Genomic DNA, 19,723 nt, shown 5'->3' with positions numbered 1-19,723 from the left:
GATCAGTGCCTGCAGCGGGATCATCATCGTGTCTTGTGCCAGACTCCTTTGGCATTATATGTTGCATAAAATCATGCTGCCCAACTGCATTTTCTGCTGCAATTTTCTTAATCCGTTCAGCACCATTATCAGGATCAGGATTAGTAGTACTATTAACCAAATGATCAACAACTTTTTCGCCCCCTTGATCAGTAGGATTCAGGAGCTCCGGATGTAACAAAATAATTTCAGCACGTAGCCTAGCACCTGCATTTGGATGCAGTTCAGAGAAGGAAAAGCTGGTTTCGTCAAACACCACGTCCGGTGGAGATGTCCAAGCACTTGTAGCCTTTGTGAAGGTTGCTATATCCAAGAAATGCACACTGTTTGGAACGAAGTTGAAGTTTATGTGTATTTATGGTCGTAGGTTGGGCCAAAACAAGAGCATCCAAAGATACGAAGTGATGAGTAGTTTGGGGTTTCAACAAAGAGTCTGGTGAGAGGTGTTTCAAAATGTATGACTTTGCTTGGCATCCTGTTGATTAGATAGGTTGCAGCTATGAGAGCTTCATCCGAAAATTTTAAGGGCATAGAAGCTTGAGCAAGTAGGGACAGACCAACTTCAACTATGTGTCTGTGTTTTCGTTCGGCCGAGCCATTTTGCTGGTGGGCATGAGGGTATGAGATGTGGTGAGACATGCCAATTTTGGTGAAGAAAGATTTCAACTTTATGTACTCTCCTCCCCAATCAGTTTTAAGGGCGAGGATCTTTCGATCAAACTGTCTTTCGACAAGTTTTTGGAAGTCATAATTTTTTTGAAAAACTTCAGACTTGTGTTTTATGAGGTAGATTCATGTAAACTTGCTGAAGTCATCTATGAAACTAACGTAGTATTTTTTTTTTGTCCTACGATTTCAATAGCAGGACCCCAAACATCAGAGAAAATAAGTTCCAAAGCAAATTTTGATTCACTCGCAGATTGAGGGTAAGGTAACTGGTGACTTTTGCCTTTTTGGCAGGCGTCACATACAAGTTTATTATCATCACTACTAGCACACGGGAGTTTATTTTCACTAATGATCTTCCTAACAAGAGTGGAAGATGGATGACCAAAACGTCGATGCCACCAATCCAAAGATGGTTTGGTGACACTTAACACTTGCTTCTTGACGTTTGTCCCGACGTGCTTGACAGGGTAGAGACCCCTCCTACCCTTGCCTCGAAGAAGAACCCTCCTCGTTTCCAGATCCTCTACAAGAAAAAAGTGAGGGTGAATTTCAACAAAAGTATTATTATCAAGGGCAAGTTTGCTTGCTGAGATTAGATTTTTTGTAGCCTCCGGGACATGAAGAACATAGTTTAGATATAGATCACGATCTGGGGTTGAAATAGTTGCATGACCAATATGATTAATAGTCATACCTGATCCATTGGCCGTGTGAATCTGCTCATTGCCCGTGTACCTCTCCCGCACGGTGAGCTTCTCTAGATCACCGGTGATATGGTCAGTGGCACCACTGTCCATGTCCTAGTTGGTGTCTACCCCATACTGTGGTGCGGTCATGTTTGCAGAGCGCTCTTCTCCTCCTTGATAAGAGGAGCCGTAGCGTTTCCAGCACTTCCAGGCTGGATGGCCGAGCTTGCCGCAGATCTGGCACGTCAGCTTGGTGGTGGGATTGTTGTTGTAGTTCACACCGCCGCCGCTGCTGCCTCCATGGTTGGGATGCCTGGAGGAGTTGCCGCGGCAGCGATCACCGCCACCGCCTTGCTTGCCACGGCCGCGGTCACCACCGCCGCCGCCATTTTTGTTGTTGAAGCGCCCACGCTCGACTGCTTTTGCAGACGACTGGGAGGACCCACCACGAAGATTCATGCGGGTTTCGAAGCTCAGGAGCTGCAAGTACATCTCCGGAACCTTGACTAGCTCGACCCGAGAGCACATGGCCGAGATCACGGGATCAAACTCCTCGTCGAGTCCAGCCAGGATGTGGGACACGACATCTTCTTCATCCACCTTCTTCCTGAAGCAACGAGTTCATCACAAAGAGTTCTGACCTTACCAACATATTCAGTGATCGTGGAGTTGCCCTTCTGAAGATTGGCGAGGGCGATCCTGACGTTGAAGGTCTGTGCACGGGTCTGCGACGTGAGCATCCCCTGCACGGTGTTTCATAGCTCCGCTGCGGTGTGGCAGGTAGCCACTTGGACAGCCATCTCACGCGGTAGCGTGGTCAACAGATACGAGAAGACTTGCTGATCGCGCGCATACCACACGCCAAACTCCGAGTTGGGAGCCTGGGACTTGGTCTTGCCGTTGTCGCCGGTGACTTCAATGGTCATGGGTGGCACCGGTTGCTCGACGTCGAGGAACGCCGCCATCTGTCCTCCCCTACACGGTGTTTCAATCGAGGAACGTCGTTTAACAGGTTCTCGTATTCTATGTGAGATGAAGGAGCTGAATGTTCTCTTCCCGGGATTGAAGCTCGGGTGTTCTGGTCGCTAAACGAATTTGGCGGCACATCGGCTTGCAAAGGAAGCTTTATCTTTAGATGTTTCTGTTTTGAATTTTGATGTAATCCCTGGCTGGCTGGCTGATATTGTACAGACAGACATGCTTTGTCCTACTGAATAAAGTGCCTGAACGCGATTAGCTTAAAGAAAAGAAGTATGAGTCTCATCCGTAGCAACTAGTGTGGCACTGTACGTTGTGCAAGGGCATATTGCCGCACGACACCAACCGGCACACAGCTAGCACATGTATCCAAGTGCAGAAAGAAGAGCATATGTTGCGTGTACACTTGTGGTTGATCTTCGACTCGAATTCCCCGTGCATCATATTCCTATTGCTGATGAATCGCCCTTATAGTCCGGTGCCACTTTAAGTTATATCACCATTGATCTCGCAGCCAACCATCGAGTTCTCCATACATATTCTTACATTAACACTCTACGATTCCATGTAGTGTTGATTTACATGGACAAAAGCTAGCTAGTAATTTGTAGATGAACCATCGGCCCTCGACCACACAAGCATATATATAGAGATATATGGCTCAACCACTCAAGACTTTGGACTTTAATCAATCAGCTATTGTGGTATTTATTGTCTGAAAATTATTATTTTATATGACGCATCCAAATATCTTGTCGTCGCCTCCCTTCATAAAATTCTCCCGTACCCGCACTTGAGGGGCCAATGTCCAAGTGTGTCACCATTGATCTGATCCTTATACCTGCACCGATGGGGCACTAGGCCCCACTGCCAAAGTGTCGAAGGTGTCTTCTTGGGGAGCAGGAGTGTGATTCTCTTCTAGGGCAGTGGTGGCAACCCAGTTGTCTCGAGAGGCGGCGGGGCAGGGCTTTCCTCTAGCACAGGTGGTTGTAGCGGTGGCTCCCTCTACCGTGTGAGGCTCTATGTGGCGATGCAACAATGAGGCTTTAAATCGATACCGCAGGCATGCAACGATGTGCCCACAAGTGAATCCAGATTAGTCGATCTTGGTGTTTACTCATGGCATCGACCTCTCCCATTCATCAACGAGTGAAGGTTTGAGGACTATTTGATCAGGACCTGCCAGTCAATGCACGATCAAGAGGAGTTCCGGTGGTAGCCTGTGGTGACTATCTAGGAGGACGGCAGGACGCCATGGTGGTTTCAAATGAAGTAATGGGTAGCTCAGCTCTTCGGAGGTACCCTCAAAATTATGGCCCAAACAGCCTCGAGATTCATATATGTTTCGCTTCTTCCCAAGGCCCTCGACAATCATCTTGATTGACGGTTTTGAGTTTTTACCATTGTTGGCAAATTGTTCATGATTTGGTCCCTCTGTTGTGTCGAACACTATTCATCATCGGCACTCTTGCTTGGATATATTTTGCACTGAAGTTATTTTGAGTCCGCAAACAATAATTTCTTCCCTCGAGAGGTTTAAGTTAATGGACAGTCCCACAATTCAAACATCTTACACACGAAAAATACTTTTCATAAATGCATGCCTTCCAAAAAAAGGCTTGTATTCAACATTTTCTAACTTTGACTACAGATATGTACCCTAAAAAAAGACTACAGATATGTACAAAATGAAATTTTCAATTTTTTCACAATATAAAATTCCAAGATGAAAGATAAAGGTTAAAGATACATATGGGAGACTCTGTCAATATCTAAATTCTATTCAACTATGAACTGGGGAGTACTAGAGATTCCAACTCTACAGAATCCCTGTAAAAATCATTCTAATCAGAAGGCCTTACAAAGCAACTGCTGGACGCTTCCTCCCAGACAGGGGAGGACTCTGTTTTGCCAAACCTGGAGCACCATTTCTATTTGGAACGAAATGAACAAATGAGGTGAAAGGAGGCAACCTTGATTCCCAGGAAACCACATTGAAATCCCCTTGCGGTCGGACTCCAGGATCCATCACAAGATCTCCAAGCCTCACCCTTGGCAGCGATGCCCTCTCCGCTGTAACCTCAGTGCGGCTGCTGCCACTGGTGCAGGAAGGCACGATGCGGAGCGGAGAAGCAGCCGGATGCAAGACGAAGTCCGTAACGTCTATCTGATGGCGTCTCTCGACGAGCAACCTCGGGTGTTCCCCAAACATGGAGACGTTCCTCTCAGCAAATCTCCTCAGCCTGCTCAGCATGCCGAACCAGAAATGGACGTTCAGATTCCTCCTCATCACATCCGCAAATATGTTTGTGCCGACGAGCGAACATTCCGTCCGGAACTCCTCGGCCAATTCGTCTGCAATCCGTGCCAGCTGCGGGTGATGCGCCGGGTTTGCGCTCCCGAATGCGAGTGTCTTGAAGAGGTAGCTGAACTCCTCGTATGACAGGGTGTCGAGGAAGATCGGCCGCACTGTCCCGAATCGCTCTGTACTTCTAAGCCGGCTGATGATGATCACTTTGCTTCCACTGTCCATGCTTGCCAATGTTGAGCAGAACTCGGCCCAATCCTTCTCGTCGACGTCTGCGACAAGCTCAACAACGACCAGTATCTTCCCTCGCAAGAAGCTCCGATCACGGTCTGCGATTCGGCAGAAGGAGTCTCCATTCAAGTGCAGAATCGAAGAGAAGTATGAGCTGATCCTCTCGTCCTTGCATACATGGGCCACTAGAGTCCTCTTCCCGACCGCAGGACCACCGATGATCGGGAGAACAGCCGGCGTACCACCAGGCGAGCTTGAACTGTGCTGCAGCATGAAGTTCAGGAGCTTTTGCTTCTCGGTGTGGCGTCCGAACATGATGGTGTCATTGTAAAGATATGCATCGTATGGTCGACGCAGCATACAGTCGCATCCACCCAAAAGAACCACAAACTCCGTCAAGCCAGCGACGACGTCCTCCAAGCTCTCAACCACACTTTGCAGGTCGGCAAAGTACATGGCCTTGTTCTTCCTAGCACTGCCATGAACCGTGCAAAGACGTTTGCGGGGAGATGAGCTGCTAACCTCCATGGGACTAGTCTCTGTCTCTTCAAGGGACATGTACCCAAAGGCCCCTAGCGCCCAGTAGCCTCGGTACATGCCGTCCGCGAGCATGGTGAGCTGCGCCAGCATCCCAGAGTTGGTGATGTACCGCCCGTCCGCCTCCTCGACAACCGTGCGGGCTCTCAGGAGCAGCTGCTGCAGCCTCTTCAGCTGCTTCTCTCCCGACTGTGTGCAGCGGCTCGAGCGGTACTTGTCGGCGAGGTAGGAGACGAATCGGCTCACAAATTCACCTGCTACTGCAGATATGGCGAGCTCCATCTTGAGTTCCTGCAAGCGAAGAGTGCTAACTAACCAGGAATCCAACAGAGCAGAGGGCAGGAGGCTGGTGGAAATTGCAGACTGCTGGTGTTTGCTGTCCCGGACGTCAATATCCGGACGTTGCAAAGAGTGATTTTGTATTGCCAACAGGAAAGGGACACGTGCTGAAACTTATCTATCACCAGTTGCGTTGTGAACCACTCCACCTCCAGCCTCCAGCCTGTGAAAGAATGTCCTGGAAGGGCAGCTCAGCTGTTCTTTTCATGCACCGTGGAAAGATGATGGTGACTTGGGAGTCATTTGCTTTGCTCAGCAACTTTCCTTGACCATGCTCTTCTCTTTTCAGGAAGGCTTCTTGTGGCAAAATTGCGAGCTAATCAGGATATGTGCTAACCAAATCAGGCAGCAACTACCAGCTTCTAGACGTACTACTATGTAACAAGAGAGAACCAACGTGAGCATTCAAAATTAGTGGCAGCAGTCTTAGGAGACCAGGGACAGCACAACACGCTGACCTGATTGGTGCGGGCTCGCTCACACCCGAGGACCCTCACGGCCATTTCGTCGAACATCATCCGGGCACCAGCGCGGCGCCGCGTACACCCCGTCATGCCGCCTTCGTGGAGACGGAGTGAGTGACGCACAATCGTCGGGGAAGAGGAGAGAGTTGCCATGGCGAAGCTTTGAGCGAGAGCTCGACCTGCGGCGCGCTGCATCATGAGAATCGCCGTGAGGCGATGTTCTTCCTGGATAGAGGTGCGGCGCGAGGAGAGTCACTTGTAGCAAACTAGTGGTTGGGCCCACCGTTGCGGGCCTCTTGAGAGGAAGTTGGGGTGGTGCCAGGTAGGGACACGCCCCTTCTACTTTCTTGTCTGTATCACCGGTGTTACCATAAGAGCGAACACCCTATTAAACTGGGGTGTAAGAAGGGCACACTCTAGTAGTTACCATAGTAGGGTGTTATCTCTGAAATATTGAAGATGAAAGGATAGCAAATAAAGAATGATCAAGTAAAGGAGAACTCAACATGATCTACAGATTATAAATCTCTAGCATACCATCATGACGCCTTCCGATTGAAGTAATCTGCGGCATGTACAGCTGGGTTGGCAGAGAACTTCTACAACCAACGCTTGAGACCGACCAGCACAGACACACACGCCAGGTTGGCGGAGAACTTCTACAGCCAGAGAACTTCTACAACCAACGCTTGAGACCGACCAGCACAGACACACACGCCAGGTTGGCGGAGAACTTCTACAGCCAGAGAACTTCTACAACCAACGCTTGAGACCGACCAGCACAGACACACACGCCAGGTTGGCGGAGAACTTCTACAGCCAACGCTTGAGACTGACGGAGTGCGGGCTAGTGGTGCGCCTACATAATTCGCGCCACCTGGTGTCTAGCACACAAGTCTTCAGGGCATCTTCGGGCGAAAGAAGGGACAACACATGCCGGAGGAGGTTGTTAGTGAGGTCACCGAGGCGGTCCTTGCCACCCTCTGCGGCCATCACAAGCTTTCTGTCGAACATGTAACGGGTGTTGCAGGAGCAAGCCAAAAAAATCAGTAGAAGCACGAGAAAGCACAAAGTCGATCAAGGTGATAGGGTCTCAAGAAAATGGAAGAGAATGCAGCATCACCTGAGCAGGAAGCTCTCGCCGCCGGCAGCAGCGGGAACGAACAGGGAGAGCAAGACGCCTCCTCCCATTCCTCCGGTATTTAAACCACAAGGGAGAGCAGACGATGCGGTGCCGTCCCTTGATTACCCTGTGTGCCATTATTGTCGTGATCATCTCTTTGAAATCATACTATGCTCCGCTAATAATTGCCGTGATCGAGAAAATTCCTATGAGACGTGATATGGCTTCTTCCCTACATGCACAACGCATTAGTTATTTTTCTCCAATAATTTGTTATTGGCATCATCATCAGGTCATCGGAGCCATGCACCCGCATAGCCATTGCCTGTCTCTTTGGCGAATTTATACAAAATTCATACAATCGGAAAGCTATTGCTAGAACCTAAGCAATACAAACTGAATTTACATAAATTCACGGCAGCACAATTTATGATGTCCTAAAAATGTACTCATATCTTGCACAGACAACTAACATAGAAAATTTATATATTTTCAATCACTTTGATCATATTTTGCATATACTGCAATCAATTATAGAGAAAACTTGATAACGTTGTTGCCGGGCTTGAAGGAAATCACTTGAGTATTCGCTTGGGGAAAATTGTTCACATATGAATTAAGACTAATTAAGAGAGATGAACCTACATCCTTTTAATACATCTAATGCTTAACAATGCCAAAACATTTTTTAAAATTGCATTTCAGTTTGTTCAGAATTATGGGCACGACTGCCCGGCTATTTTTGGTATTCTGGGCTAATCTCAGCAAGCGCAGGGAAATCCTAGAAGCTCTGTTTGGCTAAATACAACACCTAGTTCTTGCTGCAACTAACATTGAAAGATGAGAGGGAGAGCACGAAGCAGTAGTCGATACCAGCCAGCTCCGCAACGGTGCATCCTGCACCATATATATAGTGGCATGGCGAGCACTGGAACAGGAAGTATGCTATTTGATCACTTGAAACAAGTTGTATGGAAAAATTGCAAACATAAATCATGAATTCCAGTCAGACTTGGGACAGGCATTTAGAACTCATCACCATAAGTCACGGGCTGCGTATAGAAGGCGATGGAAAGGAACACAAAACGCGGGCATACTCGACGATGTCAATGACGATGCACAGGCTCTGGTCCTCCTCCATCCCGCCCATCTTCTCCTCGGCCGCGTCGTCTCCCCTGCTCCCCCGTCGCACATCCACTGCTCATCAAAGTGATGGCACAGCCGTGGCCAACGCTCGCGAAGGAAGACGGATGGGGTCCACACACGGACACCGATGATGGTGGAGAGTGGGGACCAGATCCGTCGTGGCGGCGTCCTTCGATTGGTCCTCGTGAGCACGGCAACGACAGAGCGGGTGCACGGTGACGACTAGCCCTGCTCTTCTCACTGGATCCGCGCGCAAGCGTCCGCGGTCGGGGCATGGCCCGACGGCGACGCAGAGCACGGGAGGGGGGGGGGGGGGGGGGGGGGCTGAGGCTCTGCAAGAGAGCGAGAGCGAGGTGGAGGAAGACGTGCCTTGCCTTCACAGAGAAGGAAACGAACTTGTATTTTTTTTTTCGTTCTGTCTTTTTTTCTCCTCGACTCAATTGGCCACGGCAAACAGTAACCATGTGCCAACGTGGACACCACCCGCACCTTGTGCATAGCTATGTGTTCAATGACGGTATAACGGAGTGAATATTAGTTGCAGCTGCCAAAATTGGGGGCGACTATATTTAGTCACACGACTGAAATATTTAGCCGGTTCAGTCATTTTCTTTTCTTTTCGATCGGATTAGCATCCAACCGTGGGACCAAACTCCAGTTTAATAAACTATACCTAATTTTAGTAAACTATAAACCATAAACAAAACAAGAACTAGAATAAAATAATAAAATAAATAAATAAATAAAGGCATAAACCTTTTTGCAAAACTCCATATTTCAACCCTAAACTACCCGGTCCTTTAATTTGCAACCCTGAACTTTGAAACCTCATTTTGGTTGTTCCTCAGTCAACCGGTTTTGACCACGGTCAATGCTGACCGAGCATGCCACCTCAGCAGCCAAATCCACCCAGTATAGGGCTTTGAGGACTAAAAAAAGGGGGTCATTGTTTCTCTCACTCAGCCTGACCCCGACCCCCTTCTCCTCCCTTGACTGGAGTCGCCGCTGTCGTGATTGCCCCCACCACCACACCTGACACCAGCCGGCTCACCCCTTCCCAATGCGGCGTCCTTCCATTGTGCTGCCATGGGTGGCTCGGCCAAGCCCGCCCCCTCTCCCTTGCAATTCTTGCCGCCATGGGCACCGTGGTCAAAAGGTGAGGTGGCAGTGCCTAAGTCAGCAGTCAAAACCGCTCGATCGAGTAAAAACTGCGAGGAGGGTTGATCTCTAAACTGTGTGGCTAGTTCGAGTATAGGTTGATCGGTTTTGAAATTCAAAGTTAAAAATTAAACAGGGTGATTTGTTCAGGATTGTAATGTGGACTTTTCTCAAGCAATAACCACCTAAGATCTAGAGGACGCTTCCACAACAGAGTAGGTGCAGTGTTGGAGGCTGTCACGAGGGCACCACTAACCAGGATGCAGACAACACAAAGGACACACCCAGGCAAGGGCCTAGTTTTTATTTTGCGGGTTAGGGGTCTAGGTACTTGATGAGGCACCAGCCCCAGGTGTCCATGCCTCTTTTAGAGCAAGTCTAACAAGATACGGTTTGCAGACTGTAAGGATTAAACTATTATATTTATGCTGAGTTGGATGAGAGAAAAGAGGAGAGAGAAGGAAAATTGTTTGTAGATTAGCAGCCGGTAGTAGCACGGGTTTCAAGAAACATTATGAGACATGTTGGCTACCTACTATACATGTGATATTTCTTTGTAACTAGCTACTATACATGTTGGCATGTTGGCTATTAGGTTGACTATAGGTGACGTGGCAAATTCAAATAGCTTGTTGTTGGGTATAGTATTAACAATGCTCTCATGGACGCACACGACACCTTAGCACCAACAAGGTGCATGCATAGATGTTGAGGGGCACCCCTGACAACCGTGCCGCCGAAGTTCGATGGAAGGTCGTCGACATGGCGAGGCGATATTTGCGAGGGCACTACTATGTGTAGCAGTCGCGAGCCGCGAAGGCCACCAAGTGTTGGGGGGGACATGATGAGAAAGTGGGGCACGAATCTAGTAGACATCAAGCACTGGCGGGGACAACCGTTGAGCCACACAATGGAAGGAATGTGTTTGTGGCAAGTGAACTACGAACGGCTAGGGTCGGGGATGGAGAGAGAAAGGAGGAGAGATGGAGAGAGAGAGAGTATGCGTGTGGTGGGCACGCCCCACCGTTGCTGCCCCTTGTGGACCGGCCTTCTCTAGCGACGACAATAGGATTTGGTGGCCGTGCGGGAACTTTTTTAGGCGGCGATGGTGCCTCTGCAATTGCCCGAGAGGCGGCTAGGATTTTCACTAAGTTGTGCAAATTCGATAACGATTCAGTTTCAAAGAATTTAACGCAATTATATACTCCATCTAATGAATATGCATCCATTACTTATCCTAACAGACAGATATAGATTTTTAGTTTGAAAATAATAAGTGAAAGCTCGACAATGACATAACTAGTAGAATGTAAAATGGCGAACCGGGCGTGGCTCAAATGAGTGTGGTGAAACTGTACCTGAATGAGTATTGTGTTAATGAAACCCTCCACCCCATATTAATTATCGTTTAAACGAATGTATCTATGTCTATATCAGTTTTAGCAACAATTAATGCTCGACGAAACGACTAGAATGTAGTAAAATGTGGCAATAATTTTGTTTAAATGCTCGACAAGACGACTAGAATGTAAAATGTGGCAATAATTTTGTTTAAATGACAGAGAAAAAGGTTAAAAAAACTGTCACAAGGTCACGACAAGTGGTAAAAAGAGGAATTTACTAAAAAAAAATAGAACTGAAGAAAGTAAGACATTAGTTTACGCATCGATCTGCAGAGAAATTGATAAAACACTTGATGACAAGAATATGTTAGACATGAGTTCACTTTTTTTTTTTTTGACGGATAGACATGAGTTCACTTTCTCTGCCGACCCTTCACGAAAGTAAGACTCCTAGCGAAGATCGAAGATCGTCCAACAGGGCGAACGCCGGTGCGGAGAAGGAGCAGATCATCGGCGTCGCGGCGAGAGAGCGTACTACAAGATTGAGGCGTCCGGACCGGTACACCTTCATTCTATCTTCATCAAGGCAGGATGCTGGGCGGAAGGTGGCGCCGCTCTGGTCTGGTGCTCGGATGGTGTTCGATGAAATGACCCTGAGGCCAGAGCCGACGCTGTGAGCCTGCTGGCCTGCAGCGCCACCGAGGTCCGCGTACGGTACGGTTCCCTAAGAATGCTGCAGCTAATTTTGTGTTCTTGCATTGGTTCTCTCTGCTGATTAGATACGGCTAGAAACTGGCAAGTAGCAACGTACGACATACAACTTCTGTTGCCTGACTTGGTTAGTACATATGCTCTCACTTGGTTAGTTGGTAATTAGTGGCATTTGGTTGGCTGAACTAACCATTTTCTGATGGACTTCTATGCACTGGCATTTTCATTTCTTATACCCATTTTATTCAGGCCATATATTGGCGTAACAAGCCTTCCTGAAGAGAGACCAACGCGTTCTGATGGTCTAGACAAATTAAAAATTCCATATTTTCATTTCTTACGCTCGCATCCGCCCAAAAGAAGGAGAAACTCCACCATGTTAGTAACACCAGCCTCAAAGTCTTGCAGTGCCCTTTCTAGTTCCAGGTTGAAAACCTTGTGTGCTGCACTAGCAAGGATTGTGCGAGAACGTTTGTTAGGAGTGAAAACAGATAGTGTGGACGAGTCACATAGCAATTCCTTATGTTTCCTGTACTTGATTGTGTCAAGCACATGGTCACCCTGGTACATGGCTGCCGCCAGCATCTTCAGCTGTATGGGCATACAAGACTTGGTGATGTACCGGGAGTCTGCCTCCTCATGACCATGCCAACTCTCGGCAAGAGCTGTTGCAGCCTCTCTGTCTTCTCCTCCAAGAACGCGTGATCTGCGTACTTGTCATCAGGAAAGAGATGAGTCGGTTAGCGAGACCACCCGCGATAGCCGATATGGCAAGGTCGATCTTGAGATGCAGTGGCATTGATATACTCTGTATGCCACTGATATTCGAGACAATAAACTCCCCTGGTTAGCTACGATGTCTCACGTTCACAGAACCTCTTTTGTAGTGACAGGTGAGCGGATATTTTTCCTGTTGTGTGAACAAAGGATCATAGTTAAAAGAACGACTATGACATGCGAAGATTTTTTTTCCCTGTCCTGTATTAGAAGAACGAGTATGACAGGAACCAGATATTCTTCTTGCTGTGTGAACAGGGGAACCTGTATTGAAACTTTAAAAGTTTGCTGGACAAGGAGTTCCCCAGTTCGTCTCTACTACAGAGTACAGAGACTTGTGGAGCAAAGCGAAGACTCAAATTAATTCACCACGATTTTTCCGTGGCGCATGAAAAGATCAGATGAGGCGCCCTTCTAGGAGTCAGGATTAGTCTCTATCCCTGTGTAATTGTATGCACAATCTATAGGTGGAGTAATTCACACCACAACTGGCGTGCCCTTTCCCTGTCGGCAATGAAAAGTCACTCCGTGTGCAACATCCGGCCATTGACGTGCAGGGCAGCACATAACCAGCACTTTGCAATGTCCACCGCCTCCTGCCCTCTCTTGGACTCCCTAGCTATTAGCACCCTTTCGATCTGAGGAACTGAAGATGGAGCTTGCCATGTCTGCAGTAGCAGGTGAACTCGTGAGCCGATTCGTCTCCTTCGTCGCAGACAGGTACCTCCACTCTAGCCGCTCGGCACAGTCGGAAGAGAAGCAGGTGAAGAAGCTGCAGCGGCTACTCCTGCGAGCCTGCACGGTCGTCCAGGAGGCAGATGGGCGATACATCACCAACCCCGGGATGCTGGCGCAGCTCAGCATGCTCACGGACGCCATGTACCGAGGCTACTGGGCACTAGGGGCCTTCGGCTACATGTCACTCGAAGAGACAGAGACTACTCCCATGGAGGAGGGGGGAGTTCGCAACTCATCTCCTCCCAAATGTCTCCGCACGGTTCATGGCAGCGCTAAGAAGAACAAGTCGATGTACCTTGTCGACTTGCAAGGTGAGGTGGAGAGCTTGGAGGATGTCATCGCCAGCATGGTGGAGTTTGTTGTTCTCTTGGGCGGATGCGATCGTATGCTGCGTAGGCCTTACGACTCGTACCTTTACAGCGACAACATCATGTTCGGCCGCTACGCCGAGAAGCAGAAGCTCCTGAACTTTGTGCTGCAGCACCACGGCTCTCCTGGCGGCTCTCCGGCTGTTCTCCCGGTCATCGGTGGTCCAGTGGTCGGGAAGAGGACCCTGGTCGCCCATGTATGCAAGGATGAGAGGGTCAGCTCACACTTCTCTTCGATTCTGCACCTGAATGGAGATTCCTTCTGTAGAATCGCAGACCATGGTGGTATCATGTCAGGAAAGATACTGGCGGTTGTCGAGCTTGTTGCAGACGTTGACGAGGAGGATTGGGCTAAATTCCGTTCAACTGTAGCAACAAGCATGGACGATGGAAGCAAGGTGATCATTATCAGCCGGCTTAAAAGTTCGGAGCGACTTGGAACCGTTGAGCCAATCTTCCTCAACAGCCTATCGTGCGAGGAGTTCAGCTACCTCTTCAAGACACTCACGTTTGGGAGCGCGGACCCAGCGCAGCACCCGCGTCTAGCACGGATAGCAGACGAATTTTCCAGAGAGTTGCGGTCGGAGTGGTCGCTCGTCGCCACGAATATCTTGGCGGACGTGATGAGGAGGAACCTGAGCGTCCATTTCTGGCTCTGTGTGCTGAGCAGGCTGAGAAGGCTAGTCGAGAGGAACTTCTCCATGTTCGGGGAGCACCCGAAGGACCTTCTCCAGAGACGCCACCTGGTAGATGTGACCGACTTCATCTTGCATCCTGCTGCTCCTCCGCTCCGCATCGTGCCTTCCCGTGCTCGTGGCAGTAGTCGCACTGAGGATGCGGCGGAGAGGGAAGCACTGCCAAGGGTGAGGCTTGGGGATCTGGTGATGAATCCCGGGGTTCGGCCACAAGGGGATTTTATTGTGGTTTCATGGGAATCAAGGATGCCGCCTTACACTTCATTTGTTCATTTCGTTCCAAATGGAGATGGTGCTCCACCTGTGGTGGAACAGAGTACTCTTTTGTCTGGGAAGAAGCGTCCAACATTGTATTTGTAAGGCCTTTTGATTTCTACATAGATTTTGTAGAGTTGGAAGCTCTAGTACTCCCTCAGTTCATAAATGCATAGTAAAATTTAGATATTGATAAGGGCATTTGGTTGGATGAGGCAAACCTTTGCAGATGGAGTTTTCTGCCCTTGTATTTCCATTTGTTATAACCGAAGTTCGCAAGAGGCACGGTCCTGGGGATGGTCTGTGCGTCTTATGTGGTCTTGCGGAAGCTAGAGATCACATTTTTTTTTCTCGTGTATACCGGCTCGGTTCATTTGGAGTTGTATACGGGCTCTTTATGGTCGCACAAGGGTACCGGCATAGTTTCCTCAATTCCGCACCCTCACGAGTAGGCTGTCTGGAACTACACGCCACATCGCTTGGATCACCTTTGCCATGTTAGCGTGGGCTCTTTGGCATGTGCATAACAAAGCCCTTATTGAAGGGCACTTTATCCAGCAAACAGAAGACTGTGTACCCAAGACCCATCAGCCCTTGAAGATGTCATCCACCGCCTGTGCCATCATGCTGGTACTCTTCAAGCTGTGCAAGCTGGAGCCGGTAGTTGAGGCGCGTCCGGCTCAAATCTGTGCCGGGCAGCGAGTGTTATTTCTTTGGTCTCTGTTCGGCTTTTGAGCCTTAAGCCCCATGTTGGGGCTTGTATCATGTGCATGTGTTCATGTGGCTGTTGAGCCGGATCCTTTTTATTTCTTCTCTCTTGAACTTGCAAAACCTAAATGAGTTCAGTTTGCTAAAGCCGAGCATATGCCTCTTTTTCTACAAGAATACATTTTCTATGGTACAAGGAAAGATCAACGTGGAATTGGAGGGATCGTTAGAGCGTCTTCAAAAGAAAGTCAAATGTATTGATTCATTCTATTTTGGAAAAACTTCTGTTTGAATTAATTAATTTATTTGATTTTATTATGTTTCTGTTTTGCTTTACAGAAAATTAGGTTGGGTTTGAGCAAGCAGGAGTTTGTTTCCACCGTTGGATGCTAATCCGATGGAGAAGGAAAAAAAGTGTCTGAACCGGCTTACAGTCGTCCGAGGCATAGTCGCCTCGCCCCTAATTTTCGCAGCTGCAAGTAATCTCCAGCGGCTCTGTTTTGTCTCTGTGCCACGCCATCATTGCTACACCTCTCTGTCAGGAAGAACATCGCCACACCGCGATTCTCACTATACAGTGCGTCACAGGTCAAGCCCTCGCTAAAATTTCGTCATTGCTACTCTCTCCTGTCCTCTGACGTTTGTCACTTATTCCGTCTCTCCACGAGGCCACCATGCTGGGCAGAAGGTTGCGCCGCACTGGTGCCCGGAAATTGTTCGATGAAATGGCTGTGAGGCCAACACGGGTACCGAGCCTGGGTGTTGTTCGACGAAATGGCCGCGAGGCCAAGACTGGTTCTCGGAACAGCTAGCTGACGATGTGATCAAGCCTAGCCAGCCTCCCGCGCCAATCAGGTCAGGTCAGCATTGCTGTTCCCCGTCTTGGAAAAATGCTGCAAGAAATTTCAATGCTTGCGTTGGTTCTCCCTTTTGATTTTTCCGTTGGTTCCCGCGCCAATCAGGAACCTGTTCTATAGTGACAGGTGAGCGGATATTTTCCTGCTGTGTGGACAAATTTTCTAGTCAACCTTCTGAGCCTACGGCTGCTGCTCCATCACAGTTAAAAGAACGACTATGGCATGGGAGGAAACTTTCTAGTCAACCTTCTGAGCTTTCAGCCAGCTGGATGCAATCCGTCAAGGTCCTGTCCAAACTGCGGTCTGCCTTTTGAAGGTAATATATTCAATTGTTGCCATCTTTATTTCCAGCTTGCTTAGTTCCTTTTGAAGGCGCGTCGAGAAATAATAGAGTAATCTCCACTTCCTTTTATTTCTGAACTTTGCTATACACACAACGTCCTCTGCGCGATTTATGCACGATACTGTTAATCAAGCCGTTGGTGTCATCAAGCTCTCTGCAGGACATCGTTCGATTGCGCATCGTGCATAAATCGTCCATGCACCAGTCGTGCGCAAAGTAGTTCCGTTTATTTCCAGCTTACTTAGTTTCTTGCCCTTTCTTACCACTAGCTATTAGCAAAGGCAATACAAAATTTGTTGCCTGACTTTAGTTTGCTGGTAATTAAGGGCATTTGGTTGACTGAGGCAACCTTTGGGGATATGGACTTTTGTGCCCTTGTATTTTCATTTCTTACACCTATTTTATTTAATCCAAATTACCATAACGAGCCTTCCTGAAGAGAGAAGAACATGGCTTGCACAAGTATGACTCTCCTCACTATGCTCATCAATCACAAAAGTTTGCTGGACAAGGATTTCCCCAGTTCATCAACACTACAGACTTGCTGAGCAAATGAAAACTCGAATTCACCATCATCTTTCCGGGGCGCATGAAAGGTGCCCTTCCAGGAGTCAGGACTAGTCTATATCCACGTGGAATCGTATCCACAAGTTATGGGTGGACTAATTCACACCACAAATGGCAATGAAAAGTCTCTCTATGTGTCCTAAAAAAATGTCTCTCTATAGGTGCAACACCCCCAGCCATTGATGTGCAGGGCAATTTATACCCAGGAGTCTGCAATTTCCACCTGCTTCCTGCCCTCTCTTGCCCCCCCCCCCCCCCCCCCCCTCTCCTTGTTAATTAGCAACTTTCATTGGAGGATTTGAAGATGGAGCTTGCCATATCCGCAGCAGCAGGTGAACTCATGAGCCGATTCATCTCCTTCCTTGCCAACAAGTACCACTCGAGCCATGAATACTCGGAAGAGAAGGAGCTGAAGAGGCTGCAGCAGCTGCTCCTGAGAGCTCGCACGGTCATCGAGGAGGCAGACGGGCGGTACATCACCAACTCTGCGATGCTGGTGCAGCTCAGTATGCTTGCGGACGCCATGTACCGAGGCTACTGGGCACTAGGTGCATCCAGGTACATCTCACTTGAAGATTCCATGGAGGAGGGGGAGGTTCGCAATCCATCTGCTCCCAAACGTTTTCGCATGGTTCTTTGCAGTGCTAGAAAGAACAAGGCCACATACCCCGTCGACTTGCAGGGCGCGTTGGAGAGCTTGGAGGATGTAGTCGCTGGCATGACGGAGTTTGTTGTTCTTTTGGGTGGATGCGACCGTATGCTGCGTCGACCATACGATGCGTATCTATACAATGACAACATCATGTTTGGACGACACGCTGAGAAGCAAAAGCTCCTGAACTTCATGTTGCAGCACGGCTCTTCCGGTGGTGTTCCGGCTGTTCTCCCGATCATCGGTGGTCCACTGGTCGGGAAGAGGACTCTGCTCGCCCATGTATGCAAGGACGAGAGAGTCCGCTCACACTTCTCTTCGATTCTGCAGCTGAATGGAGATTCCTTTTGTAGAATTGCAGACCATGGTGGTCTTATGTCAGGGAAGATACTGGTGGTTGTCGAGCTTGTCTCAGATGTCAAGGAGGAGGATTGGGCCAAGTTCTGCTCATTCGTGGTGAGCATGGACAGTGGAAGCAAGGTGATCATCATCAGCTGGCTTAAAAGTACAGAGCAACTTGGAACAGTGGAGCCAATCTTCCTCAACACCCTGTCATACGAGGAGTTCAGCTATCTCTTCAAGACACTCGCATTCGGGAGCGCGAACCCGGCGCAGCACCCACGGTTAGCGCGGATAGCAGACGAGCTGGCCAGGGAATTCCAATCCGAATGGTCAATCGGCACTGCAAATCCGTTTGCGGACATCATGAGGAGGAACCTCAGCGTCCATTTCTGGCTCTGCATCTTGAGCGGGCTGAGAAGGGTAGTCGAGAGGAACTTATCCCTGTTTGGGGAGCACCCGAAGCTCCTCGCCCGGAGACGCCAGCAGATAGACGTTACTGACTTGGTCTTGCATCCCATGGATTCTCCACTCCGGGTCGTGTATTCCTGTACCAGTGGCAGCAGCCGCACTGAAGTTACGGCGGAAAGGGAATTGCTACCGAGTGTGAGGTTTGGGGATCTGGTGATGGATCCTGGATTTAGACCACAAGGGGATTTCAATGTGGTTTCTTGGGAATCAAGGTTGCTGCCTTACACCTCGTTTGTTCATTTTGTTCCAAATGGAAATGGTGCTCCAGGTGTGGCGGAACAGAGTACTCCCCTGTCTGGGAGGAAGCGTAGAGCAGTGCCTTTGTAAGGCCTTTTGATTCGGACAATTTCTACGGGGATTTTGTAGAGTTGGAATCTCAAGTATTCGCTCAGTTTATAAAGAGATAATTCAAATATTGACATGGTCTCCAATACATATCTTTTGATCATGGAATGTTATATTTTTAATTTTTTGAAAGTTTTAATGATGCCATTTTCATTCAATCAATATAAATAATTTTGGATATATATTTGCAGTGGAAGTTAGAAAATATTGAATGCGAGCCTTCTTGGAAGTCATGTATTTTGTGTGTGTGTGTCTGTGTGTGTGTGCGCGCGCGCGCGTGTGTGTGTACGATGTTTGGTTTATAGGATATTATCTCATAGGAATTTTATCCAAAGAACCATTTGTATTGCATTTCATACAAACTTTTTCATTAAAGTAAACCTCTTGGAAAAAAAATACCTTTTTTGGTGCACTCGGTTTTTCATTAACCATCTTTATTGTGTGTCACTTCCTCTGTCTTCAATAAGGCAGGGTGCGGGGGAAGTCAGCGCCGCTCTGGTGCCCGGATGGTGTTCCATGTATGACCATGAAGCCACCAACACCTTGTCTGAAGAGCTGACGATGTGAGATTGCTGGTCTGCCACGCCACCAAGGTCAGCGCACGGTTCCCCATCTTATTAGACTTGCGAGTAATTTAAGGTTCTTGCATTGGTTCTCACTTGTTAGATACGACTAGAAACTGGCAAGTAGCAACGCCATACAAAGTTTGTTGCCTGATTTGGTTAGCACATGTGCTCTCTCACTTGGTTAGTTGGTGGGTATTTAGTTGGCTGAACTAACCTTTTTCAGATGGACTTCTATGCACTAGTATTTTGATCTCTTATACCAATTTTATGTTGGCCATATTGCCATAACAATTAACAACCCTTCCTCAAG

At 48.4% G+C, this 19,723-nt stretch overlaps 1 long non-coding RNA gene and 1 pseudogene across 1 annotated transcript; both read right to left on the bottom strand.

Moving 5' to 3' along the window:
- Window positions 1–1,858: 1,858 nt before the first annotated feature.
- Window positions 1,859–1,997, bottom strand: LOC123183815 (uncharacterized; annotated as a pseudogene).
- Window positions 1,998–6,695: 4,698 nt separating this feature from the next.
- Window positions 6,696–8,815, bottom strand: LOC123182537 (uncharacterized). The gene is made up of 3 exons (XR_006492199.1): window positions 8,472–8,815; window positions 7,375–7,606; window positions 6,696–7,254 (listed from the first exon to the last, which is right to left on the bottom strand). It is a non-coding gene; the product is annotated as an uncharacterized lncRNA (long non-coding RNA).
- Between the last annotated feature and the right edge of the window lie 10,908 nt (window positions 8,816–19,723).

Source organism: Triticum aestivum, chromosome 1D, assembly GCF_018294505.1.
Source record: "Triticum aestivum cultivar Chinese Spring chromosome 1D, IWGSC CS RefSeq v2.1, whole genome shotgun sequence".
NCBI classification, from domain to species: domain Eukaryota; kingdom Viridiplantae; phylum Streptophyta; class Magnoliopsida; order Poales; family Poaceae; genus Triticum; species Triticum aestivum.
Note: the sequence above shows the minus strand (reverse complement) of the source record. Positions and strands in the feature narration are given on the sequence as shown.